At 35.7% G+C, this 21305-nt stretch overlaps 1 long non-coding RNA gene across 1 annotated transcript; it reads right to left on the bottom strand.

The window, feature by feature from the left end:
* Positions 1-9680: 9680 nt before the first annotated feature.
* LOC132382476 (uncharacterized) lies at positions 9681-17943 on the bottom strand. The gene is made up of 3 exons (XR_009508345.1): positions 17733-17943; positions 14097-14177; positions 9681-9745 (listed from the first exon to the last, which is right to left on the bottom strand). It is a non-coding gene; the product is annotated as an uncharacterized LOC132382476 (long non-coding RNA).
* Between the last annotated feature and the right edge of the window lie 3362 nt (positions 17944-21305).

Below are 21305 nucleotides of genomic sequence, written 5' to 3'. Positions count from 1 at the left end.
TGTGCATTTTGAAAGAGGCGGGAGTTACAACACAGGCAGCAGAGGTTGGAATGATCCCAGTATATGGAGACAAGAATGAGGAAATGTATTTCAGGATTGGAATAGTCAAATCCAAAGAAATAAAGGCACATATAGAGGCTTTAGGAGCAGGTAAGCTACAGCAGTGACAGCCACAACAAATATTGCTGTAGAAGTTCTAATTCAGTGATTATGCAGGTAGATGGTTCATGCTCAAATGTGAAATCAAGGATTCAAATAGCTTGATTCAGTTTTAGATTGTTGTCAGGAAAGCAGAAAGTAAAATCAGTATCTAAGCTACCTATTTTAAGGCTCTGAATACTGGTGATGGCTCTGGTCTTCCCAATGTTTATTTCAAAGAAAGAAGTTTTTGCCTGACTTGCTAGATATCAGTAAGTGACTTTACAATTTAGAGATAATGGATCAGTCGAGGAAGATGGTAGTGAGGCAAAAGTGTGTATCATCATGTACAAGTTGCAGCTATTGCTGTGCTTTCAGTTGATGTTGCATGGGGCAACGTTTTGTTAAGCAGTGGATGGGAAGTACAGAGGGGAGAGGAAACATAAATCACTAGCTCTACCAAAGTATCAGGAAGGTAATATATGGAGAAGCTAAATTTGAGTATGTGTCTGGAATGAAAACAATCATGTGTGGTCTTATCCAGCTGAAAGATGCAGGTAAAAAGGTTGGGAAAAGTTAGGAAATCACAACATAACTGAAAATGGACACTGGTACAGTAATTTGCTAAGACTGAATTGTTTTTATTTTGAAAGGAAATGACAAAGGGCAGTGCACACAGTAACTGGGGAAAATGAACCATTCACAACATTCTGAGTGTAGGAAATAGAACGGAACTTTATTAGGAATAGTGTTGAGTGGTTGGAAGCTTGCTTCATTTGGTAAGGGAACTTTCAGATAAGGAAGTTATAAGCTCATGATTGAGGAGCAAATATAAGAGTCGTCCTATTGTTGTAGGATGATTCTGGAATAGTGAGTACTTTGGAGGTACTGGCATTTTGCTTTATAAGTTCCAGTTGAATCAAAGAAATAGGTAAATCGGTTGTAATGTTATTCAAACCTGAATTCCTTGGACTTAAGAAATAAGCTCTGTATCAAACAGAATGGTAAGGGTGAATGAGAATAACGATTTATGTTGATTATGAAAATTATTACTTACTTTCCTGTGCTCATACCAGTTCATACGATGGCCCATCACAATCTTTCATTTTTGTCCATTAAGGCATTAAAAGAGGGAGAAAGTCATGGGATGTCTCGAGGTTATTAAAACACATTACTTTTTTTATGGGCAAAATCATTGGAAATATTTGGAGCTAGTTTCACCAACCTCTCCATTTTGGAATATAACATCAAAAGAAACAAAATGTTTGCCAATGTGCCTCAAAGCCAAGTTAGTGAAAGTGGTTGTTTGACTTGGATTGCACACTTACTTGCATCTGGTATTCCCTCCAAAGTCAGCATTAGACACTATCAGCTTTAGCCTTTTCAGGAAATGCTGACAATTAACCAATGTGATTGTGAGACCATTAAGCTTAAAGAGTACAATACAGAATGCTACAACTAGAAGGAATTATTGAGCTACACAATAAAATGAACCAATAAGCTAAATCTACCATTCTCCCCAAAGCATCACCAACACCATAAAAGAAAGCATCAAGCTACAATTGCACTGATTACTTAAGCAGAATCTTATGTTCACTTTGATGTGTCTCAGCCACTTCAAAGTCTTTAAGAATGGGTCTTTGGGTTATGATAAAGGCAGTGATGATTGTTGAAGATGTCTCATTTGCTCTGATAGTGGTCACTAAATGTGCTCCTAAGCAGAAGCAGATAACTAAGAGCTTATTAATATTAATCTGTCGAATTCCATCAAGCAGCTCATAAATCGATGCTTCTGCTGAAAGGTAAATCAACTCTAGCTGTTCCAAGTCTTTGTACCCAGTGTAGGAATGTATATGCAGAAAAAAAACATAAGTCAGCTCCTTACTAATGCAACAATTCCCTACAAATGTTAACAATTAACAGCAATTTATTGTTCACTCTTAATTTTTTTGATTAATCATATGATGAGAAGATTAAGAAACAATGAGCTAAGTATACATAAAAGGTGAGTGCCCCACTCCTACTCAGAAGTGAAATATTCCTTTGTGGTGGCCAATTTCAAGCTCAGCCCCACACTTTAAAGTATTTTTTTAATTGATCGCAGTGTGATAGATTTCCCATTAAGTTGTTCCTACTGTTTCACTCTATTTTCATTCATTGCAAGTACCGGACAGCCCTTACCCTTGCTGAAAGACACATTCACTGAAGTGAATGATATTTTGGTGACAAAAGTCTCTTTGGTGAAGGAAAAGGGTTGAAAGAATTAGCTTAAATGCATTTAATCACTGTTGACATGCTGTAATTTTGTTGGCATCATAATAGAAACAGGGCTTATTTCTGCAGAATGTTAACGCATAGTAGCTGAATAATTTACTCTTGTCTAGACCTGCACATCAAAATTCCACACCTCTTTAGCCACCTTTGGTGTACCAGCTACTGTATTTCTGTGATTAGTAGTCTTTGTGATATGAACTTTAATTGCCTCAAAGTACCAGTTCAGCTACAAAATGTTTTGAGTGTCATCTCTGAATGACACCGCACTGGACGAGCTAGCGTTCCTCAGAGTCCTACAGAATTCCTGCTATTGCACAACAAATCCTGGTCTGGATTTGCTATTGGTGGGCTGTAAACTCACCAGCCCATTTTCCCAAAATGATCTGTTGAGTAAAAGCATATTCTGGCGTGTGTCCACACCATTAGGGATCATTACGGGTTACAGAATGGCCATTGAGGAGTGATAAGGTGGCTCAGTATAGTTATCAGCCAATCATGATTCTCTTTTGAATAGTTGAGAAGTGCTCAAATGCTTTGGTTCCAGTTAGTTCCCTCTGGACTCCTGCCACATGCTCTGACTGTGGGAAATCTGTGGCAAGAGTACTTTCTATTTGGGTGTCACTGATTTTTTTTTTTGGTCTAACTCTCTCTTAGTATATTGTATTCACAATTTAATGCAGAACAAGTCCATTCTGCCCATTATATGTATGCTAAACTGTTGAGAGCTAACTATTCAATTAGTCCCACACCACTGCTCTTTCCTCTCAGCCCTGGAAATGATTTCTTGTTAGTAAAGATTCAATTCCCTTTTGAAAGCTGTTACTGAATCTGTTTCTATCGCCCTTTAGGCAGTGCATTCCAGATCATAATAAATTGTGAGCAAAAATAATTTTTCCTTATCTCCCTCTGGATTTTTTTTGTTGAAAATATGCATATTTCTGGCATGGATTGTCAGAGAAAACTGTCCAGGATGACTGAACTATTACTGGGCTCCCAGTCATAAATATGAAACATGGTAAAGAATCTGGATTCTTGGCACAATGTCCTTAAAGGTTGCTTAATGAAATATCAGGCCTCTCTGGTTAGTATTTCCAAACAGATGTAGTTCCAGCTATTGGGAAGACAACAGTCCCTTGGCAAAGCCACACACTCAACAAATAGTTGATAACAATTGAGGCATGCAACAGTGTTAGAAAGGCAGTCAGAAATTCTGTTGCACAGAAGAGAAATGTGAAGAATGAATATCTTGCAGTTAGCTCCTTTGATGTGCAAGGGAAATCGTCTCAGTGGTAAAGAGAAAATTAACCAGTAAATTAATCTTCTGTATCCTCTGGCAATAGCAAGCTGCATATACGCAATATGGAAGGCTAGTCTCATTATCTGTAATGGCTATCTATTCCTGCTGTAAGATTGCAACAGCCAGCTATAGAGATGAACTACATCTGGTACGAATTTTGTAATTTTTGGGCCATGACTTCACCTGGCTTGAGAAAGTCACATCTATGTTTACCTTGTAAATGTTTTTATTTTAGAAATATGTGGCAAGCAGCACCTACATTTTATAAATATTAAAAATGTTCTGCAAGGACATTTAAAAAGCACAGCCTGAGCTTTTGTTTAACTCCAGCTCCACATTAAATGGGGCAGAGGAAAAGGAGGGGCCAATCAGTCCCCTGCCAGTCCCATTGTTCAGTTAGATTGTGGTTGATTTGTGCCTCGACTCTATTTATCTGCATTACACTCATATCCCTCAATGTACTTATTGAACATCAAAATACCCTGGCATTGAACTCCAGCCCACGCTGAGCTTTAAAGTTATTGGGCTGTAGAGCTGTAGTACATTTCGGAGACAGAGGGATGGGAAGCTGATAGAAGGGGGCCAAGACCCATTGAATGATTTTTTAAAATGCTGGGAAATTCTAGAACAGGAGAATTAACCAAATGAATGTTAATGTGAGTAAGCAAGGTCAGGGCACTTGAATATATATGTAGGATAAGGAATGAAGAATTGTATCTGATTTCCTCTGATCACGATACTTATAAAACTGGCAATCACAGTAAAATATTATTCTAAAAGTCCTTTATCTTACTGTCATCATTAACTGTTGGATTATGTCTTTGATTTATATTGAATGCTTATTGAGAGAGAGAGAGAGAGAGAGAGAGAGAGAGAGAGAGAGAGAGAGAGAGAGAGAGAGAGAGAGAGAGAGAGAGAGAGAGAGAGAGAGAGAGAGAGAGAACGAGCACAAAGGAACAGTCTATTTGACCTGCCATGTCTGTGCCAACCATGATGCCATTCTAAACTAGCCCCGTCTGCCTGCACATGGTCCATATCCCTCTATCACCCCACCTGTTCACATGTCTCTAAATGCTTCTTAAACATTGCACTGTGTCATCCACCCTGGCTGGGCATTCTGCGCACCTACCATCTCCATGTGAAAAAAATGCTTCACACATCTCATTTGAACTTTCACCCACTCACCTTAAAACCGTGCCCTCTAGTCTTTGACATTTACACTCTGGGGAGAAGTGACTCTGACTATTTCCAAACGCAAGAGATGTGGCAAATGCTGGAAATCCAGAGCAACACATATAATGCTGGAGGAAATCAGCAGGTCAGGCAGCATCCGTGGAAATGAATAAACAGTCGACGTTTTGGGTCAAGTCCCCTCTACAGGACTGGAAGGAAGGGAGGAAGATGCCAGAATTTAAAGGTTGGCTGAGGGGAGGGGGTGTGAGGGGAAGGAGGACTAGCTAGAAGGTGATAGGTGGAAAATAGGTGAGAGCCCTGCCTTATATTGTTTGCTTTCCTCTTACAATTGACCTCCCAAAGTGCAACAACTCATACTTGACTCCATCTGCCATTTTTCTGCCCAAAGTTCCAACTGATCTAGATCCTGTTGTACTCTTTCACAACTACCTTCACTACCCACAACTTCACCAATGTTTGTGCAATCTGCACCACACCCTCAATGGTCAGGAAATTGCATACATAAGATTCAAAGCTTGAGAATGCATAATAGCAGACTCAAGGACAATTTCTACTAAACTATTAGAAGACTCTGTATGGCCCTCTTAGATGAAACATTTGAGCTCTTGATCTCTCAGTGTATCTCTAATTGAAGCAATATATTCTGCATTCTATTGTTGTTTTCAATTTGTACTACCTCAATGTACTTATCGTTGGATTGATATCTGGATGGCATGCAAATCAAGCTTTTCATTGTAATTCAGCATGTGTGACAATAATAAGTCAATTACCCATTATCTATATTTTTGTCCAATCATTAATGCAGTTCTGTGAAAAGTCTTAGGTGCATGTACATAGCTAGGATGCCTTTGACTTTTGCACCGTATTGTATATGTCACAAATGGAAAGAGAGCAACAGAGAAAGAAAGAGAAGAAGGAAGTGGTAAGACATAGGAGCAGAATTAGGCCATTCAGCCCATTGAGTCTGCTCCACCATTCCATCATAGCTGATTTATTATCCCTCTCAACTGCATTATCCTGCCTTCTCTCCATAATTTTTGACACCTTTACTAATTTAGAAGCTATCGACCTTCAATTTAAGTATACCCCATGACTCGGCCTCCACTGCCATCTATGGCAATGAATTCCACAGATTCACTGCCTTCAGGCTAAACAAATTCCTTCGCACATTGTTCTAAAGGGATGTCCTTGTATTATGCAACTGTGACCTCTGTTCCTAGATTCTCCCATGAGAGGATATATCCTCTCCAGGTCCACTGTATCCAGATCTTTCAATATTCAATGTTTCAATGAGATCCCCCCTCATTCTTCTAAACGCCAGTGTGTAATGGCACAGAACCATCATGCACTCTTGCTCCGATGAAACTTCGGTTCCCAGGATCATTCTGGTGAATCTCGTCTGGACCCTCTCCAAAGCCAGCAGGTACAATGAGGTAAAGAAGAATTAAAAAAAGCAAAGATAGAAACTAAAGGTAAACTTTTAGCATAAAAGGATTAATAAAGTATCTTTTATGATGTAATTTTGTCTCAAAGAACCTTACAAGAAATCAAGCACTTTTGAAGTGCTCAGGCTGTTATTATGTGGAGACATAGCAGCCAATTTACTCACAGCAAATTCTCACAAAGAGCAATGTGATGATTAGAAGTTACTCTGAACATCTTCCCAAGAAAATACATAAAAACATTTAATCTATTACTCCACAACTAAATACTTTTCTGTTATTCCTTCTTGTTTGGACTTGACGTTAGATTTCAACCTCATGTAATCCAGCCATTTATGATTTGTTTGCAGAGAGCTTTGTAGTTTTAAAATTGTCTTTAAAGTTCTTTTTGTATAATCCCAACTTTAATTCTATACTGTTGCAGAGTGGAGTCTGTTTAGTTTGCACAGTGATCTTTTTGGATTTATGCACCTGTAGGTTATTCAATTATAGAAAGATATTTGAAAGCCTTTCTTGTCTGAGCTCACTGTGTATCATATAGTATATCTGGTAATTTTCTACCAGTATTACGTATAGTGTACTACAAATTAGCATCTTTGCACATCATGGAGAAAACAATATAAATCGGGGAATTAATGAGTAAGAAAATATTTCAATTATTGTTGATATTTGCAGGCACTGAAAAAGGAGCATTCTAGACAGGTAGCACAGACAGAGGTGAGTTATATTATTATCATTAGTTGAAAGATTTGATTAGTTGTCAATTCTATTGGTGAATAATTCATAACCATTCAAATATTAATGATAAACTTTTGCCCATCCATATCACTGAAGGCCATTGTAATCATCAAACTATGGGCCATTCAGGCATACAGTCTGTATTTGTTCAGCTCCTCAGCAGGAGCTATTTGTCCCCATTTCCTCAAATCATTACATGTTCTTCCTCTCCAAATAGCTATCCAATTTTATTTCAAGAGATATTATAGACTCCGTTTCAATAGGCACTTGTAGTAAATCATTCCATGTGCTAATAACTCAGAGTTTCTTCTAGCCTTCTCCTTTGTTCTTCCATTGATAATCTTCACTGAGGGAGAAATTCAATTTTGGTCGACAGGAATAAATGTGTGCATGTATCAGCAGTTGGCTGCATTCATTGCCACACAATCAGCTTCACTGAATTCAAAGATGAATTTCTCACCCCGTCTATGTACCACTAGTGCAATCAGTATTTCACCATTTATCCATTCAAAATCCTTCTGAAGTCAATTAAAACCCTCTATTTTTCTTCCCCCCCCCTCATTCTTTAATATTCTTTATTTTTACAATGAAATATAACAATTATACAAGATTTCCTTCCAGTTCCCTGATATTCCTGATACAAATATATTGGTTTCTTGATATCTTCTCAATATGACATAAAATTCTTCATATATTTCTCCAGATCTGTATGTAACAGTTATACTGAGACCTAATCACCTGTTACCTACTTGTTTTCAATTTCAAAGATCTTGTGTAAAATACAAAATCCCATGTCACTTTTTAATGGATTTAATCAAAAGAACTCAAAAAAGGATACATTGACAAAGTTAAATGTAAAAGAAGAAAGCAAAACTTTAATTAAAAATCTATCATTTCTCCCAATACAAACATTCCAACAATTGTATTTCCTTCCAGTTTCTGTATTTATTACAATATTGCATTTGCGATACTTCTCTCATATAATTTGTACATGCAGCAATGCAAATCTTCAAGAAACTGTAGATTTTGCAATAATAATCCAAGTACCTAATCATAACACCTAATGTAATCCAATAAAAATACATGGGTAAAAAGAGAACCTTGGGACCTTTGAAATTTTGATTTGGAGGACTTAGTCTCCAGGTTCCATTAATTAAAGCCCACAAATGTTGCTGTCTTTAAGGAGTTTGTACGTACTCCCCATGATCACATGGGTTTCTTCCCACATTCCATTTGATAGGTTAATTGGTCGTAAATGATTGCTTGGTTAGGCTAGGGTTAAATCAGGGGTTGTTGGATGGAGTGGCTTAAAGAGCCGGTAGGACCTATTCTGTGCTGTATTTCAATAAATAAACAAGGAGTGACTGGATGTATAACGCCTTGTTATTGATGTCCAGGAGGCTGTACTTGCTTTCCTGGAATTCACATACATAGAACTTCCTTTCATCTCGCAGAGAAGATATGCAATAAGAACAACATTCATTTAGTTTGTGTTAGTCAGACACCGTTTGAAGTTATCTAATATTCACTGAACCTCATTCGATTTTATTCTGGAGTATAAAAATTTGCTATCTAAAAGAAACATTATGAGTGCCATCTGACAGCATAATGAACTGGAAATAATCTCTGTGGGGGAAATGGCCTTGGGAGTGATGTTGAACGTCGGCAGGCATACAGATTGGATGAATTGTATTGGTCATTTATTACACATTTCAGCCACTATTCATTGTCTAATAAATTGGAATATTAGGTTTACATTTATTTAGGCAGCTAAAGCAAAATCTCTGTGCTATGTCCACGACCATATTCAATTTTACTTCTATTCAAGTCCAGTGTGAACTTTGCTTTGTCCAGGATGAAGCGGTTTTACCTTACTATAAAGTATGTAATTCTGTTCATTAGATTAACGGAGATATACACGTTCAAAAGGTTATTCTAAACATGCTTCATTGACAGGTTTGCTTCCATAGAAAGAAAGGACTCTCTCTCTGCCAATGAGCAGATGACCTCAGTCTTTAATGTGGGATGGTGAGTGGATTGAAAATGCAAATAGTAGTCAGTATTTCTGGGTTTTCTATAGTTTCAAAGTTCTAAGAAACAAGTATATCCCTTATTCAGTATTACTAGAAATGGCTTGTCAGAAAAGCTGAAAGGATTAAAAATACAACAATTGGAAGTTCATTTTTCCCTAATGAATGCCATTATTATTAAAGAAACATTCTGTTTTCTGTTGCAATGGGTAGTATTTTAACATTTTCAGAGATATTTATGCATCAATATTTTGCAGAGGCATTTTTTTCTAAATGTTAGGGGCTGAAAATATAGTCATATTAAACTTCCACAGTGCACAAAGGAAGAGGCCATTAAGAGCGACAGTGAGTTGTTAAATTTAATATATATATTGTGGGCAGATGGACAATCCCTTTGTTTTGTTACATAAATCTTAGCTAAAAAGAACAGAGAGTGAAATCTCTTAACCTTTCAGGCCTGTGAGTTTTCTACTGTTGAAAATCCTATGATTTATAATAGGTGAATACACAATTACTTATGCCAGCAATTTATTTATTATCTACCTGGTGATGTAGATCACTGGTTTTGCAGGTTTACTGCATTGCACTCGAAATGGATCTTGTTATTATCCTACAGGAATCTTCATCAAAACCTGTTGGGTCAGAAAAGCTCAGGTTGGCTTTTTTTTATATATATAAACATAAATATTTCCTTTAGTAGCAGCTATGAAGTTGCAAATTAATCATGTTCAAATGACCAATGGCATTGTTAAAGGGAGATTTTTCCATCTCCAACATCTAGTGTCAGCATCAAATACATCCTGATAGTCTTGCTGCTTTAGTTTCTCACCACACTGCTTTAAACCTATCTTCAGAAGAGCACTCTTTACTGCATCAGTGTATCATTGCACTGTTCCAAACAATACATATCATTACAGCTCACCTTCTGTGAAAATTACCTGTTACAATGTTATTTTGTGTGGCTGTGTTTTGGGTGACTATCCACTCAACATAGAATCAAAATTACCAAAGTAGTGTTCGCATAAGCCTTTTTACAACTTTCATGAAAAACAGACTACGTACTCTTGTTCTCCATAACTCCGAAACACTTATTTTCAACGGTTATCACAATTTAAAAACTCTGGCTAAAGAATGCTTGTATTTTACAGATTCTGGATTGTAAAATGATGATGCTATGTTAAGCACTGGAAATACTCTCCAATGTTGAACATCAGGCTTTACCAGTCCCAGTGGATAAATTTTGGCCACGGACCATCAGTGAGTGGACATGTAACTGATGTATAAGATGCTAAGCTTAATCTTTTAGAATTCAAATATTTAACTTCTATCCTTCACCCCATTATTCACCAGAATACAATTTGTTAACTTTTTCTCTTCCTATCTCAAGGGTCCTAATGAACACTTATTTGGATCATCAAATAGAGAAGATGAATTAAAAGATACATGGTAGACACTAGGAGATACTCTTATGATTTGTTGGATGACGTGGTGTTATATAAATAGATGCAGATTATTTGATTATTTCACACAAAATGTATACTATATAGCACACTTGGAATGTAATACAATGATACAATTCTTCAAACAGGAGAAAGCTAACAGCTATCCGGTTGTTTATCAAGAAGTGATCTGCATTTTATTTTAATCTCAAGTGATGAGCTTGGAGGTGACCTTTTTTTTGTACTTTACTCTGTAAAGTTCTACAGTTGTTTATCATCTGAAACACTTTGAGTTACCAATTCACTTTTTTCACTTCCACCTCATCCTAGAACAACTAGTATGAGGTCAACAGTCAATCTTGAGTTCATAGGATTGTGTCTGATATGTGCTCAGTAACAAAATGCCAGAACCAATCTCAGAAGTGATGTTATATTTAGGAAGATCGACACATAGCTGACATCATTTAGGTGAACTGGCACATAATGATTTACTCCCAGCTCACTTACCCTGCTTAAAAGAAAACTCATAATAGCACCTCTTCCATAGGAAACCTAATTTCTAAAAGTTTCAAGCATTGCAAATGGGTTTGAATTAGATTCAAACTGACCTAAGCTAAAAGCTTCAGATAATCTCTGTGTCTGTCACATATTCCTCCTTCCCTGACTATTTCTATCCCACCACTATGAGAATGTGGACGGCATGCAAAACAAAGTTTATCAATTCACTTCAGTACTTGTGACCAAAATTATCCAATTTAACATTTTACTAATTGCCATTACTGTATCCTTCTGCTTTCTCTCACCCTTTTTCTGATGTGGTTTGTTTATAGTTCATTCTTTTTCCTTCTTGTTAAACTTGCATATCACTGGAACATATGCTATCTTTGTAAAACCATGATTTTTTTTCCAGAGCTGCTTAGAATTGTCTCCATGCCAAATTGTCAGCATTCCCACCTGGGCCTCCTGAAAGGCTCAGCCAGTAGCAGTGTAAGGGGAACACAGCATATGACCTGTGGTTTATATGACTGTAACACCTTCAGGTCAGAGGTCCACACAGATTTTTTTTTATATAGATCTAGTGGATATAACACAGCAAATAAGATTAAAGGAGCCTTTGTATCTTTGCATGATAAAAATTGGAAAAAGAATAACAGCTGTTAGGTCCCTTCTGCCAAAGAAGAGGCAGGTAACTCAAACTGGAAGAAGCCATAGAATAAATGGTTAGCCACAATGCTTCCTACTAGTTATGGTCCGATCAACAGCTTGGCAAATGTCAGAGGGCAAGATTGCTGCAGTGAACAATGGTCAATGAAAGATTGCACTTTGAAGATGGAAACCCCCCCCAAAAAAATAAGGAATATAAGCAATATGGCATTAAGGCAGGGGATGATGGGTAAAATACTTAAGAAGCTTTACAGGAGCTTTGAGGGCCTATTTTATATTTGCTCTTAGCAAACAGGGCTGCTCTGTGGCTCATTCGAGCTGGCACTAAGCAGGCAGAATAACAAATCCCTATGCATATTCAAATGACTCCAGACTCTCAGATTGCTGAATCCATGCCAGATGTTGCCTGTGCCTCATTCACTGCACATGTGTCACATTACACAAAAACCAGATAATCATTACCAATGATTATAAGAGACACCATGTCCAGTCATCATATCACTTACATTTATGCAGAACATTTGTGACAGGGGTTGAAGTGAACAGAATGCAGCTGTCCAACATGAACTTCCTTTCAAAATATCAAATAAAATGGCCTGCTGCTCACTGACAGACACAGAACTGCAAGCAGCAGCTGTAGACTTTTTCTTAAAGGCAATCACCAATTATGGCATCACGTATGTGATTAGGACAAAAATTGCAGCAAAGGCTTTTAATTTTGTCAGGGAGTGGAGATACCCAGCTTAACTTGCTCATCAGATCATATTCAACTTAAACCTCTATCTATCTGCCTGCTTCAGCTCTCATCTCAGTGCAGGCACAATGCAAGCAAAGTGATATAATATAAAATCCTCAACAAAACTGATGTTACTTGAATAAAAAATACTCCTGTTGTAATAAATATCCTTGCCACTTTTAGAAATATAACCCTAAGTAAAAAATATCGTTTTTTTAAGCACAGCATTGATAATTTATTTTCCAATAATATATGTTTATGATATGATGAATGCAAGCATTTAATGAAATTCATCTGTTGAATATGATCATTTTAATTAACAATGATATTTTGTAGTTTATTTAAGTGTCACTCCATGATTTACCTGCATATTAACAAATATATAATAATCTTGGAAAATGTGAACAGTTTTCATGCAGTGGTTTTAAATTTCAGTCATTTTCTTGTGCGGTTTTTCCCTCACCCTAAATATGAAAGTTCTTTCGCTTTCCTTTTTCGAAAACAAAGCCATTTGTAATAACACTTTATTAAACTCTTTCCCATTGAGTCCAGCTAATACCAGTTATCAGCACAATTCAGCAAAGTGCTCACAATTGTCTTCCAACCATCGGGGAAATTTGCATTTCTATTTTAAATATAGTGATTTCAGCTTAATATAATTGCATATATTTCAGTTATCAATTACTTTGATTTAACATTAGCAATGGTGTTGAGCAAAATTGTTTGAATGGTGGGAAATAATAGGAAATGAAATGTTTTCTTCATTTTCACTCAATGAAGATTGTGGAATCTGGTGGAAAACATGAGCAAACCAATATTCAATAAAACATAGAGAAGGTTTTCTGCAACAAACAATAAAAGCAATGAATTTATGCAGGAAGTATTTACTATTTCATTGATATGTTTATGATTTAAATTTTGAAACCCTAGTAAAACATCTCTAGGATTTTCAGCATCTAATAGTATTAATTGATCTAAGATGGTGAAATATAATGAACTCAAAAAGTTTCTTTTGCAACTTATTATGCTCCTTTTTCAATAATTTTGCTTTGGTTATGAAATTTACTTGTCTTTGAAGAATTAAAATATTTAATTCAAGATTTTTTGCTCTTGCGTGAAAAGCCATCTAAATTGTCTCATGTACAACCTCAATAATGTGACAATGATTAGCGATTTTACCCCCTCATTTAACATGAAGAGAACTATGATCAACAAAAGGTCTGACTTAAAAGGTCACTTTTAGAATGAAAATCGTAGAGAATGTATTTAACGCTGGAGGGTTCCATGTGAGAGTCAGCTACACTTTGGATGTGACATGTGAATTATATCATGCTCCGTGGATCATGCTCCATGGATGCTCACTACACATTCATGTCAGACAGGAAATGAACAATTCTGCACTGATCTACACCAAAGGTTTGCTGGTGTTTCTTAATCAGTTCCAAAGAGGCTTACATTCTAACTACATCTGAAACTTGTGAAAATGTCCTAATGAAAAATCCTTGCCATACAGGTTTGCAGTCAATAAGTTGCTCCCTTTAATGCTTAGTATTCTTCACTCACTGCAAATTGAAATAATCTTGGAACATAACTGCACAAATTAATATGGAATAAAATCACAGTCACAAAAAATTGATTGATTACTTTGAAGGATCCAAGCATTTGATGTGCAAGTTGATAGAGAACATCATAGATAAGGGATTACTCTTGTATTTTTCCTTCTTTCTGTTAAGAATAAGACAAAAAATGTTGGAGTGTTTATAATTAATGTTGTAATTTTAGAAAGATTATTTAAAAATTAAAGAATGCACAACTGTCAAAACAAGACTTGTCTCAATTTACAGAGTTATAAATTTTGAAGAAAGCCACATGTATTATTTCATTATTAGTTCATTTGAATCCTAATTACAGCAGAATTGAAAATGAACTTGTCAATAATTATTTATCTAAATCACATGCATAAAATATTTCAAAATTATAGGTGAAGTATAAATAATCATGTAAACATTCTTCTCTTAATTTGTTTTGTGAGAGAATATAACATTGTTATATTTTCATATATGCTGTCTTATTTCACTTTTTAATTTTTTACAGTGATCTACAGTTGGGAATTAGACTTTATTAAATTGTCACGTCATTAAAATGTGTGCATGTATGTGCAGGGTGCTAAATAGCCAATGTCTCCTTGACAAGATATAATTAATAAGGAAAATATGATGAAACTCATGGGTATTTCCCTATTATCCTGAATAACAGACACTTCATGTGTTAAATTATATACATAAATTCATTTTCTAAAATAAATGATATACAAGTTATAATGGAATGGAATTCTCCACACAAAATCATGTTATGAACATCTCCAATAAGAGGGCATCTCACCATTAGTATTTGATATTCAACAGCCTCATTACCATTGGACACCTTAACCTCAATATCACGATGACCACCATTGTCCAGAAACTTAACTCTATTGAATTCGTAAATAATATAGCTGAAAGAGGAAGTGAGAGTTTGGTATTCTGGTCAAATGGCTTAGCCCTAATTTCCTTGAAGCTTTTCCATTCTCTACATTGCACTAGTTAGAAACATGGGGGAACATTATTCATTGGCCTGGATAAGACACTTCCAACAACATTAAGGACATTAGTCATATTTAATGAAGGGGACATAACACTCCATTTGCTTGGCACTCAATCCAAAATCTATAATATCTATTTCCTCCCTTATTGGGATACATTGACTACAGTATATCCATCTACAAAACACAATATAGCATCAGAAAGACACATTTTTGACTCCTCCTAAATGTGCATACTCTCTACATGTATGGCAACACTGCCAAAGCCAAGATCTCCTCCCAGATCACATGCCTTCCTGGCTTGGAATTCTATCAATATTCCTGGATTGCAGTCTCAGCAGCGGTTATGAATGGGCAATAACTGATGGCCATGTCAGAGACCTCCACATCCTGTCAATGAGTGATATAACTCAATAAAGTACACATTCTAATAATCATCAAATGATCACCAGAGTTCTTTAGCTGGTAACTTTTTGACAGTTATTATGATAAAACAGGAAAACGCAGGAAAAGGTGAAACAATGAAGAACTAATAAATTACTTCAATTAATTGCTGACAATCTGAATATGTATCAATTATGAACATCAGTAGCCAGGGATTTTCATAAATCAAACAAATTTATAGATGATTCATGTTTTTAGAAGTTTATTAAATTATTTATCCATGTGGACACTGCAAGATTTTCTTTTATTCACAGCATATACAGCATATATTTTGCAACATTTTCCTACAGTTCTTTATATGCACAGGGCAACAACTTCTCAGGAAAATTGCTGTGCAGAGCTGAATGTGAAAGTTACCTCAGCAATCTCATGCTAATACATCACAATTTATGTAAATCACAATTAACTTAATGGACTCAAGTTAAGGAATATATGGGGTAGAGTTGAATGGTCAATTCCTTTTAGTTTTTGCCAGAGCACAAATTGCATCCATCTTACATTAACTGTCCAATGAAAGCAGTAGACATGTTTGGGTGTAGAAATTCAATTTATTTTATGCCCATAGCTGAGTGTCTCCATAGCTCATCTCATAAAAGTCAAAATCAAATATTCAGAAATTATTTTATCTGATATGCTGCAATAGGTACTCAGAAGGCAGCACTTAAAAGCAATAGAAATAAATTTTCCACAACTGTGCAAGGTAAATAGTAAATAAAGACAAGATTCATTATTGTTCTGGACATTAGAATGTGCAGTATTGGCCTTAATATCAGGCTTGTTTCTTGAAAATTGTTTAAATCAATTGTTTCAGTGGTGAACAAAAATAATTTGAAATAAACAAATTGTTTCTGAATAAATATCATTGAAAATAAAATGCTTCTTTGAATTATTTAAATAATATTAAATGCCACAGTTACAGTGTGAAAGAAAAGCATTCCATACAGAGACAATTTATAATATTTATATAGCTTTCTTGCTGAGGGAGAGGACAGGTATCAAATGTACCATAAAGAAAACATTGTTTAAACAATTACTACAAATATCCTAGTAGTAAAGTCACAGGCTAAAATCTAGTTATCAAATTCTTGAACTTCACTTAATCATTTTAAAGATTGGATTTTCTTGAATGAAATCAAATTGTTTTTAATTTTCACACATCAAGATGCTACCATTCAACTTGTGGTTTGAAAGTCAACAGGGAGGGAACAAACATTGTGGGATTCAGTTTCAAATGTTAGCTTTATTGATGAAGAAAAATTTATAGTTTTTCAATGATTTTCATTGATTTATTGATTAATCAGTTCAAACAAATTAAGTTATTTGACTTTACTAATTAATTGCATAAATATTGCTGTTGACCATACACTTAACCAGCCACACCATTCTATTGTAATAATAAAAGGGATGTGGAAATAACATATCTCATTCGGAAAAGCAATGCTCCATTTTGTTTCTTTGTCTATATTTATACAGAATCAATTTTGAATGCAGTTGTACAAAAGCCTTATTAATTTAGGAGTTGATTAAAACAAATTAGGTATTATGACCAAGCTGCAAAAATAACTTTGAAAAACTTTTTCAAGAAGACGATACCAGTATTGATTTGTCTTCTTCCTACAAACTTCAAAGAAATATAACTAAAGCATAGTCTTTCAGATAATATATTAATATGACAAAATGAGTTTGCTCTGTATTATTCTTCCAAATGAATTTGAAGAATACTTTTCTTAAAATGTGAACATTTTTTCTGTTGCTTTAATTTACAAGCTGTAGACTTGAAAAAATATTTTTAAAAAGACTTAGGAATTTTGAAGCAAGCTAAGTATCAATTTGAGGAGCACTTCCCTGACATCCAAGGAATATATTGTCACGCTCAGTTCAAACATTAATCACATATTCTGTTAGATAGGAGCAGTCCTTTTGTTGACCTGCTCTGTGTAAACAGGCACTGACATGAAAAAATATATTAAACCCTCAGTGTGTCTGATGCCTGTCAAATGAGAAGAGGTGCCGTTATCAATTGAAGGGAATCAGTGATACTTCTGGCAGAAAGCTCTGGGCTGTATATATGTCTGCTGTTCAGCCCTGGGTGTCTACTGCCACATTAAAGAATGCTTTTTTACTTGCAGAAAAATAATGTTTATGTTCAGCTTCAGCTCAAAAAGTACATTTTGTTAAGTTGAAAACTACTAGGAAGCCTAATGCCTTGAAATAAACAAGTAAAGAAGGCTGATCTTTGTTTCCTTTTATCCTACCTTTGACACTTGGTGGCGTCTTATTTCTCAACCTTGCTCAGAAAATTGGTCGAATATCTTATTTTCTTGTTCGTATTATTCCACACTGAGCATAATCTAGCGCAGCCCTCTAAAATAAAAAGTCGTGGTGCGATAACTGATGCTACACACTCAAACTCCTGCTAGATGCTCTCTATTTACAGTGCTTTCTTTCTTGTCTCTGTCCAGGGCAATGGTGTCCTTTTGCCTCACAGAGCAGCTGGACTGTGACCTTCAGGACTTCAGAAAAAGCATTCTTTCCAGGCCCGGTCTTTCCCCTCCCACTGACACCATCCCATTCAACGATACAGATAACTTCATCCACAGGATCATTGTATCAAATTCAATAGGCATTGCTTTAGCCAAGCCACAATACTGGACATGAAAGTTATGTCTCAATTTGTAGAAAGTGATCGAGCTGTTGAAGGCCTGGAGTGACACTATATTACTCTGATGCAAAACAAAATATGTCTGAACTAACTCTGCAACGAAAACTAGTCCATTTAAAATAAAAAGAAGCTTAAAGAATAAATGTAAGGCAGCTAATTAATCAATTAATAAAATAAATCTTTCAGTGCTTTGATTTACATCTTATATTTTTGATTTACAAAGCATATGCCAAAAAAACTGGAGAAGCTCCGTAGTTTATAAAACAGCAAAAAAGAGATAAAAATTGTCAAGTTGTTCGTGTAGAAGGTGTGCAACTATTTGAAGGGATTCGGTTCAAAGGGGAAGTAGTTTATACATTTGCGATGGAGTTACAAAACACTGTTGATATTCAAATGTTTATTGTGTAAAATCTGGGATAAGCTTCTGCTTGAGAGCCCCACTAAGTGTCTACAACTATTGCTAATTCTCCTCAGCATTGTGGACTAGACAATAGCAGTAATCCCATTTCCCTTTAAGAAAGCATGGTTTATTTTCTCCCAGATAAATCAACAACACTACCTCAGCACACAGAGAAGAGGATCAGGAATAGGGCTGTGTGTTTATACACTACTGCACTTTTGTGGGTTTATTTTTGACTGCTAGCTCCAGCCATTTTTTGAAGAAAAAAAACAGATGCTCAGAGATGAAAATGTATCTTGCAGTTTAGCAGAATAAATCAACATATATAAGGTAGAGATTTGCATACATAAACTGATCTATACAGCCCGAGGAGTTGTGGAAAACTTGTCAATTTTCACCTTTGCATTTAATCAGTTTTACTTTATTGCTGTAGGAATTACGTGGCAGTCAATCCCTTTCTTCGCCGTGTTTGCAACAGAAGCTATCCATCTGTCTCTTGTGATTCTGAAATGACTTCATTTTATCAAGTTCAAAGAAATCTGGTTTGGTTAATAAAATATGAAAAGTTCAACATGTGGTTCAGCTGCATTTGATATGAATGTTGTAAAAGTGATTACACATTGTATGAACATTTTTTATAGTATTATAACCTTCGTAATTTAAAAAAAATACAAGTGTGTTTTTCATATACAGTACTAAATTCTAATCAAAAGCCCATTATTAGGATACAGGATGTTTGAGATCCTCAGAGCAGTGGACGCAATACCTTATGGAGTGATGTGTTGGGAATTGCCATGATAGGTTCTGTGAGTAACAGATTCTTAACGACAATCAAAGTTGTATGCTGACCTATCCAATGTCAGCAGGATTTTCCTTTTCATTTGCTCTTGGTGTCCTGAATTAGGGAGGAGAAATTTAGCCTGGGTTCTTAATCGTGGTAGCAATCTAGGGGGCAAAGCAGCCTGTTTGATTATCACCTCTCTGCCTCACTAATTATTCATTCGACCATTGATGTACTGCCGCAGTGACCAATATCTGCAAAATATAGTGCTGCTACTTACCAAGGCTTCAATGAAAGTTGGTGCCAAATCCACAAATTCAAGCAACCAATAGGAAAAAAGGAAAGAAGCAGAAGACCTATAGAAACACTGCAACACTGAGGAACAAGCATCAGGCTCCTGAACCAGAGTAGAGAACTTCGGATCCTAATGTTTGTTCCTCACCCCATCACTGAACTGATTCCTCAACTTATGGACCCACTTTCAAGGACTCTACAACTCATGTCCTCAATTTTATTTGTTTATTTATTTATCCACTTATTTATCTATCTATCTATCTATCTATCTATCTATCTATCTATCTATCTATCTATCTATTTATTTATTTATTTATTTATTATTGTGATTCTTTTTTTTCTTTTTGTATTTGCACAACTTGTTGTCTTTTTCAGATTGGTTCTTTGTCCATCCTTGTTTGTGTGCAGTTTTTCATTGATTCTAGTGTGTTCTTTATAGTTATTATTAATGCCCACAGAAATGAATCTCAGAATCGTATATGGTGACATAAGTGTACTATGATAATAAATTTACTTTGAACTTTGAACAATTCCAAATCACATACAATCTTGTGTTGATAATCTGTTGCTGTTTCTTCATCATCATGAGTTCCAGATTCAGAATCTCCCGACCTAAACGTACAGCAAGATTACCATCAACAGAAAGACTACAGTGGTCTTCTCATCAGTACTGTCACAAAGAATATTAGGGTTGCATCTTGCCAATGTTGACTGCATCCCATAATAAGCAGATTATGAGCAAAACCTCTTGTTAGGTCACAGAAGTGGACAGGATCAAGCTAAGCTGTTTTTTTTTATCTCTATGGCCACTTCATCTGCGGACATTTTACTTTCAAGGCCTACTCTTGAATGATGGCCTCTTGAGAAGATAAGTTTTACGTAAAGAGGCTACTCTAGTGGGACTCAATGCATTCAGAAGGAAAGTGAGTGGGAGAAAATTGGTGTGGAAGTTCAGACAGAAAAAAAAACAGGCTGGGAGTTTTGGCTGGGTTTAAAATTTTAACCCATAGGTTGTTGGCAAGTGGGAGCCAAGTACTTTATTACAGAGCAGGAGGAAAATCATGGTCTTAGAGTCTTTGAGATTATAGCTATACAGGGACTTGATAGTGACCTGAGAGTATACCTTAAATTGCATCATTTCAACAAGAAAGGCACAAGGTTTAAGAAATACTGTGTAAAAAATATAGAGATGCAATTAATTCAGCTGCAAAAATATAATCTCAATACTTTGTTCAGGTTTCATTCTGAGTATTAACTGCTGTCTGCTCATTAATTTACTTCAGATATCTTTGAAAACTGTTTCTGAGATCCACATTACGATGAATATTGTGCATGGGTGTGGTAATTATTTTGTTGGCAATTTGCTATCAGAAGCGGGATAAAATTAATGTGAGAAAGTGCACACAATTCGAATGGAGACTGTTTTTCATTCCCCAAAGTGAAGTCTGAACCTTCATGATCCAGTTATTAAAACAACTGTCTGTTTATTTTATAAATCAGCACTCAAGGAAGACAAGAATTTTTCTTCCTGTGCTTTGATGACTCGTCTCCCCCTCTCCCCCCATCAACTTCATAGATTCTACTTGTTGTTTATATGAAAATTACACCACTTCAGGAAGTCTAGCTTTTGCTTGGCACAATCCTCATAGAGGAAGATGTGTGTACAATGAGGTCAGCTCCAATATCAAAAG

The sequence above is a fragment of the Hypanus sabinus genome, chromosome 28, assembly GCF_030144855.1.
Source record: "Hypanus sabinus isolate sHypSab1 chromosome 28, sHypSab1.hap1, whole genome shotgun sequence".
NCBI classification, from domain to species: Eukaryota; Metazoa; Chordata; class Chondrichthyes; order Myliobatiformes; family Dasyatidae; genus Hypanus; species Hypanus sabinus.
Note: the sequence above shows the minus strand (reverse complement) of the source record. Positions and strands in the feature narration are given on the sequence as shown.